Source organism: Miscanthus floridulus, chromosome 9 (genome assembly GCF_019320115.1).
Source record: "Miscanthus floridulus cultivar M001 chromosome 9, ASM1932011v1, whole genome shotgun sequence".
NCBI classification, from domain to species: domain Eukaryota; kingdom Viridiplantae; phylum Streptophyta; class Magnoliopsida; order Poales; family Poaceae; genus Miscanthus; species Miscanthus floridulus.
This window is the reverse complement of record NC_089588.1, coordinates 19,779,374-19,787,175: the sequence shown is the minus strand read 5'-3', so window position 1 is coordinate 19,787,175 and position 7,802 is coordinate 19,779,374. Positions and strand designations below refer to the sequence as shown.

Here is a 7,802-nt window from a genome sequence, read left to right as displayed (position 1 = left end):
TGAGGATGCCGGCGAAGGCGCCTCCAACCGTCCCGCCAAAAGGAAAAATAAGAAGCAACGGCGCGACAACTTGCTCATGGCCGCTGCTGACCGCAAAGGTGGCCGGAAGCCCACGGAGGGCACTCCGAACCACTTTGAGAAAATGCTCGAGGGCCCATGCCCAAACCACGCCTTCCCGGCCAAGCATCTGTACAAGGATTGCGGCCTCATGCGCAAATACTTGTCCGGGGGCCTTAACAAAGGGGAGCAGGGGAAGGAGCCTGATCCCGCCATGGACGACGCAAAGGAGAAGGATGATGCCTTCCCAACGCCGACCGGCGCCCTCATGATCTTCGGAGGATCAACGGTCTACGACTCCAAGCGTCGCCAGAAGCTCGCGCGCCATGAGGTCTATACAGTTGGACCGGCCGCACCAGCCTTCCTCCGATGGTCAGAATCCGCCATAACCTTCGACCGGACCGACCATCCGGATGCCGTCCCACATCCGAGAAGGTACCCGCTTGTCGTCGATCCGATCGTCGGACCAAAGCGGCTCACAAAAGTACTGATGGACGGAGGCAGCGGCCTCAACATCATGTACGCCAAGACACTCAATGAGATGGGCGTCGATCGAACGAACCTCCGCCCCATCTGAGCGCCTTTCCATGGCATCGTACTTGGTAGGCAAGCCATGCCACTGGGGCAGATCGACCTGCCCGTCACTTTCGGGGATCAGTCCAATTACCGGACTGAGACCCTCACCTTCGACGTAGTAGGGTTCCCAGGGACTTTCCACGCCATTCTGGGATGACCATGCTACGTGAAGTTCATGGCCATCCCCAATTATACGTACCTTAAGCTAAAGATGCTGGGCCCCCATGGGGTCATCACCATAGGCACCTCCTTCCAGCGCGCTTACGAGTGCGAGGTCGAATGCTGTGGACACGCATTCGCAGTCATCGCCTCCGAAGAACTCACCACCCTCAGGGAAGAGGTCGTTGAAGAGGCACCCAACGCGAAGAAATCAACTGGGTCGTTCGAATTAGCAGAAGGCTCTAGGGAGGTCCTCTTGGACCCCAGCAGCTCCGAGGGCAAAAAAGTCCGTATCGGGACCGCGCTCTCCTCCGAATAGGAAAGCGCGCTCATCGACTTCCTCCGTGACAACAAAGACATCTTTGCGTGGAAACCCTCAGATATGCTGGGCATCCCGAGGGAGGTCGCTGAGCATACTCTCCAGGATCCTCCCAGGCTCTAAGCCAATAAAGCAACGCCTACGCCGCTTCGACGAAGAGAAACGCAGGGCCATTGGCGAGGAGATAGCCAAATTGCTGGCCGCAGGATTCATTAAGGAAGTATACCACCCAGAGTGGTTAGCGAATCCCGTTCTTGTGCGAAAAAAGAGTGGGAAATGGAGAATGTGTGTTGATTATACCGGCCTCAATAAAGCGTGTCTAAAGGATCCGTTTCCTTTGCCAAGAATAGACCAAATAGTCGATTCCACCTCAGGGTGCGAAACCCTCTGCTTCCTTGACGTATACTCCGGTTACCACCAAATCACAATGAAAGAGTCCAACCAGCTCGCGACATCTTTTATCACCCCCTTCGGATCATTTTGCTACATTTCGATGCCTTTTAGTCTGAAGAATGCTGGGGCAATGTACCAATGCTGTATGCTCAGTTACTTTAGAGACCTCATCGGGTGAACCGTTGAGGCCTATGTCGATGACATCGTAGTCAAATCCAAACGAGCTAACCACCTTGTCGCCGACCATGAGCAAACCTTTGCAAAACTCCGGGCAAATAGCATCAAACTCAATCCCGAAAAATGTGTCTTTGAGGTCCTAAAGGGCATGCTGCTCGGCTTCATCGTCTCCAAGCATGGCATCAAAGCCAACCCAGAGAAAATATCAGCCATCACAAGGATGGGCCCAATTGAAAACATAAAGGGGGGTCAGCGGATCACAGGGTGCCTTGCCGCCCTCAGCCGATTCATTTCATGCCTTGGCGAACGAGGACTCCCCCTTTTATCGACTCCTGAAGAAATCTGACTGCTTCGAGTGGACAGCCGAGGCTCAGGAGGCGCTTGACATGGTTAAGCGATTTTTAACTAAACCTCCGGTCCTAGTGCCTCCATGCAATGGAGAATCCCTCCTATTGTATATATCGGCCACCACCCAAGTGGTCAGCTCTGCCTTAGTGCTAGAACGAGAGGAAGAGGGGCACGCCTTCAAGGTGCAGCGCCCTGTATATTTCATCAGCGAGGTGTTATCCGACTCCAAAACCCGCTACTCCCAAATCCAGAAACTCCTCTACACCGTCCTCATCACCCAAAGGAAGCTATGCCACTACTTCGAGTCACACCCCGTGATAGTAGTAACATCGTTCCCCCTTGGCGAGGTCATCCATAGCCATGATGCTACGGGAAGAACTGCAAAGTGGGCACTCGAGCTGATGGATCAGGGCATTTCTTATGCCCCCCGAACAGCGATCAAATCTCAGGTACTAGCTGACTTCATCGCGGAGTGGACCGAGGTCCAGATGCCACCAGCGGTCGTCGATCAAGAGTACTAGACAATGTACTTCGACGGATCACTGATGAAGAAGGGCGTCAGAGCAGGACTAGTTTTTGTATCTCCCCTCGGGGTCCACATGAGGTACATGGTTTGGCTCCATTTCCCCTCATCAAACAATACTGCAGAATACGAAGCGCTCGTCAATGACCTATGAATCGCCATCGAGCTGGGCATCTGATGCCTCGACGTTAGGGGCGACTCTGCTGGTCGTCAACCAGGTCATGAAAGAGTCATGCTGCCACGACACCAAGATGGAGGCATACTATCAAGAAGTCCGACGGCTGGAGGACAAATTCGATGGCCTCGAACTCAATCACATCCCAAGGCGCCTCGACGAAGCAGCTGACATGCTTGTGAAAGCAGCATCCGGCCGAGAGCCAGTCCTGGCAGGCGTCTTTGCTAGCGACCAACACAAACCCTCGGTATGCTACACGGGGTCGGAACAAGCCAACGATGGCCCATCTAGTTCGACCCCAGGGGCCGATCCTCCAACTGCTTCACCCGGCCTCGAGGTCATGGAGCTTGAAGAGGACCCAGCAGCAGAGTCTGACCCTCCCGGTGACTAGAGAATGCTTTACCTCGACTACCTCCTCCACGACATACTACCGGTAGACAAGATGAAAGCCCGATGGCTCGCACGATGTGCCAAGTCCTTCATTCTTATAGAGGGTGAACTCTACAAACGGAGTCACATTGGGATTCTGCTACTCTGTATCCCTAGTGAACAGGGAAAACTCCTGCTGGGCGACATCCATGGTGGAGTCTGCGGTCATCATGCCGCACCAAGAACTTTGGTTGGGAATGCATTCCGACAAGGTTTCTACTGGCCCACCGCAGTAGCTGATGCCGAGCAAATTGTACACACCTGCGAAGGGTGCTAGTACTACGCTCGGCAAACACACCTCCCGGCCCAAGCTCTCCAGATGATCCCCATCACATGGCCCTTCGTGGTCTGGGGGCTCGACCTGGTTGGGCCACTCAAAAAGGCGCCCGGGGGCTTCACCCACCTGCTTGTCACCATAGACAAGTTTACAAAATGAATTGAAGCTTGACCAATATCCACGATCAAATCCGAGCAAGCGGTGTTGTTCTTCCTCGACATCACCCATCACTTTGGAGTACCGAACTCCATCATCACAGACAACGGCACGTAGTTCACCGGTAGGAAATTCGTTCGATTCTATGATGAACAACACATCCAAATCAATTAGGCAGCCGTCGCACACCCCCGGACGAACGGGCAGGTCGAGCATGCAAACAGCATGCTCCTTCAAGGCCTGAAACCCAGAATTTTCAACTGGTTGAACAAGTTCGGCGCGCGCTGGCTCGCTGAGCTCCTGGCCATGCTCTGGAGCCTAAGGACAACTCCTAGCCGGGCCACCGGCTACACACCCTTCTTCATGGTCTACGGTTCCGAGGCCGTTCTTCCAACAGACCTTGACTATGGAGCACCAAGAATCAGAGCATACGATGAACAGGGAGCCGAGGCATCCCGCCAAGACGCCATGGACCAGCTAGAAGAAGCCCGCAACGTCGCCCTCCTCCATTCGGCTAAGTACCAGTAGGCGTTGCGACGGTACCATAGCCGACGAGTGCGGGGTCGAGCCTTCAACATCAGAGACCTCGTCCTCCATCTTGTGTAGAGCAACAAGGACCGCCACAAACTCTCCCTACCCTAGGAAGGGCCCTACGTCGTCGCGGAAGTACTTTGCCTAGGTGCCTACCGGTTGAAAACCATCAACGGCGAGGTCTTCAACAACGCCTGGAACATTGAGCAGCTACGTCATTGCTATCCTTAAAATAAGCTTACACTCTTCCTTATCAGATTATGTCATAACAAAACCCCGATCCTTAGTGACTTCCGACCCCTGCAAGTAGCGAGGGGTCAGACCTCACTCGGGGGTTGGCATGTGATCATAACATGTGACATATGTAATACAACTATTGCGCTTGCAAAAACTTCCTGTGTCATGGTTATAAACATTCTCTAAGTTTTCCATTCCTCTCATAAACGAGTCCTAAGGGCTAAGATTTTGGGAACCAATTCTGAATGCAACTGGTAGGACTGCGGGACACCCACGCCCCAGCGGCTGCAACCTCTTTGCTCACCAGCTCAATCAGAATTAGTTCGCCCACGTTCCTAGTTTCTTATGACTTAGACCGAGAGAAGGGTCAGAAAGCACTAGAATCATTTCTACCAAAAGGAGAAAGATAAAAAATTGCTTGCCATAAGCAAAAGATGTAAATTTGTCCATTTTTTGCACAAATTCGTCACTTACAAAGCGATTTCATTACAAAAAGGAACAATATACTTGTAAATTCAGAGGACTGTTTACTCGGGGGCTTCCCCACAAAGTCATTCAATTACAGTCTCTGCTTAGCTCTACTACAAGTACTACTGCGGTCGTCGTGCCACACTCTTTATCAGCGACGCCCGGGGCGTGTACATGGGCCAGCTCGTTTACTGCGGTCGCCGCGCCACGCTCTCCATCGGCGACGCCCGGGGCGTGTACATGGGCCAGCTCGTCTACTACAGTCGCCATTCCACGCTCTCCATCGGTGACATCCCGATATCCCACCGCTTCACAGGATCCTCGAAGGCGCCACCATCTGCAACGCCTCCGCCGGGGCGTCCGGGGACTACGCCATTGTTGTTAGCCGCAACCCCGACAGCGACGCCTCTGCTAGGGCGTCTAGGGACTACGCCATCATCCCCAGCCACAACCCTGACAACGGCGTATGGGCAGGAAACGCCTCTCGCCAAAGGAGGAGCACAGTGGACGACGGCGCAGTCGACGACGTACGACGCCCACCGGCGCCTCTTCTCCTTCGGCAGCAGCGACTCCTCAGCAAGAGCGGCACACACCATCTCATCTACGCTGGATAACCTCTAGCTCGACATCATGCTCTAGATTCATGAGCGAATCTATGAGTTCTCTCTCTCTGGCATTACTCTTCCTCACTCAGGAATCGCCGCGACGCACGGACGCATTCGGCGGAAAGGAAGAAGAAGGAGAGATAGCGGCTCGAAGGCAGAAGAGGAGGTGGGATGAGAACTCCCCTCCCCCTCCCTATTTAAAGAGGAGGCGCTGTAGCTAAGGAAAGGCGAAAGGTTGGATGAAAAACCCTCTCTCTTCCCCTCTTTAAATATAGAATCAATAATGATTGATACCTGAGGGGACGTGCCGGAACTGACGGGATGTGCCCCGATCGACGAGGCGTCCCCTCTTGGTCAAACTAAACACTTCTTGGGTATGGCCCACCACTGACCCGCTACGGACATGGCAATTAAGGCACCCACATAGGCAGACAACTTTTTGCCTCCCCATGCAGGACCATGGGACGATCCAACGACAGGACCTTTCGGATCTCCTGGGACGGCCATTCGGCCTAGAAGAGACGATGAACAAACATCCAAAGAAAGATAAGCACCTCAGCCTTCTTACTTTATGCATTAAAATTCATTTCTCGAGCTTCCGACCCCGTCAAACGGTGGGGACACGAACATCACTCGAGGGCTGCCGAGGATGTCTACCAATCTAGACACCCTCCTCACCCGATCCCCTCCATATGCTTGAAACAAAGGACGTGAAATATGGGCATAAAACTTTGAGTAAAATTGGATGAACTAGAAGACCCTACGCCTCGGTAGCTACGGTGTTTCTGTTCGCTAGAAAATTCATGCTCAATGCCCCTCGCGTCTCCAGCCTTGACGTCTGCCTTCTCAAGAAGGGTTCGGAGGGGTCCGCCTACAGAATCCCCCAAAGGGGAAGCTATCAGGTTGCCCAAGTTAAATTAAGCGGCTCGGACCGCCACCGAGATATGAAAAACAAAGAATAGCGATTCTTATGTAGGTTACTCCAACCTCATCGCGAACATCAGGGTCCGAACCCCGCACGGACGCATCTGGTAAGAGCTTTTCGTCACTCATACCGCCAAGGTAACGTTACCAACCCCGCCTTCATTTCGATTATATTATACATATGCAAAACATCCCAACGCTTCGTGTCGCATCATGAAACGGCCATCGCCTCATTCAATATAGGCGACCACAGGCCGAGGTTCGAAGGTCGGCCCGCGAAGGGCTCGAGGCCGCCTCATGCCAAATAGAGCCAGGGAGAAATAACTGAGATAAGCCCCAGTGGCCCTGCCCGACCCCGCTCAGAAGCGGACAGGGACGTCTCAACCTTTTCTCGTTCGATTCTAACCCCGAGCCAAACCCACAGAATCTCCATCGAGGAGAGGCCATCGGGCCGCCTGAGCCTATCGAACGGCTCGGGCATCTGCCAGGAGGCGGGTTAAGAAGTTGTGGAGTGCCACCAGAGGGCTCTGCCGACCCCATCAGCAAATGATGGACCCGGATTCCACACGAACGTACCCGTTAGTGAGCTCATTGAGTGCGATACTCGAGCCGTCGAGGCAAGTGTCGTTTACTCAGCCCCTCTGATTGCGAAAATCGAGGACGGGGTAACACGCAAATTATGGCCGACCCCTATCAGACCCTAACAAGGCCCGGGGGCTCGAGCCAATCAATATAGGGACACAGGTTCGAAGGCCCCACCTTGTCGAGCCCATAGAGTCCCCGGATGGGGATTTCTGTTGGAAGACAGGGCGGGGAATATTGCAATGTCATCCAAGGACTTCGTCGACCCTGTCACCAAAACCATAGTTCCGATCTCTAGTAACCCCCGACCCCAGCAAATGTAGGGGGTCGGACCTTACTCGGGGGCTGGTTAAGGTACGGCTACCTCCTTTCTTTCTTTCAAAACAATCTCCTCGCATCAAGACCAGCGGCAAGATTCGGGGGAACAGATTGGTAAGATCGCAAAAAATCAAACAAAAGGAAATTATGACGCAAAATCACGAAACCGCGTCTAGACTCGAAAAATATCGACACTTGTCCACATATTACATATAAGTTGTTCTCAAAATTATTCAACTAACTACTCCCGTGAAGGGAGAACCATCTCTTTCAGATTATCCGCCAAGTTTTTCGCAAGGGGAGCAACCATCTTCTCCATTTCCTCCAGCTCATCATCCTCATAGGTGGATGGGAAACCTTCGCTCATCACCTTCAGGTTGATTTCCTTCTCGTAATGGGCATGGGCGACGGTGAAGGCCTGAGTGATCCCGGCGTGAAAAGCACTCTCCTCAACCTAGCCCACCCGAGCCGTGATACCAGCGGCACGAGCCGTGAGCGGGCTGGTCTCCACCGGCTCCACCACATTTAGGGCATTAAGGACCACCCCG

The 7,802-nt window shown here is 53.4% G+C and overlaps 1 pseudogene; it reads left to right on the top strand.

The window, feature by feature from the left end:
* The first annotated feature begins 208 nt into the window (after window positions 1–208).
* Window positions 209–7,802, top strand: part of LOC136479388 (zinc-finger homeodomain protein 8-like) — a 43,477-nt pseudogene continuing 35,883 nt past the window's right edge.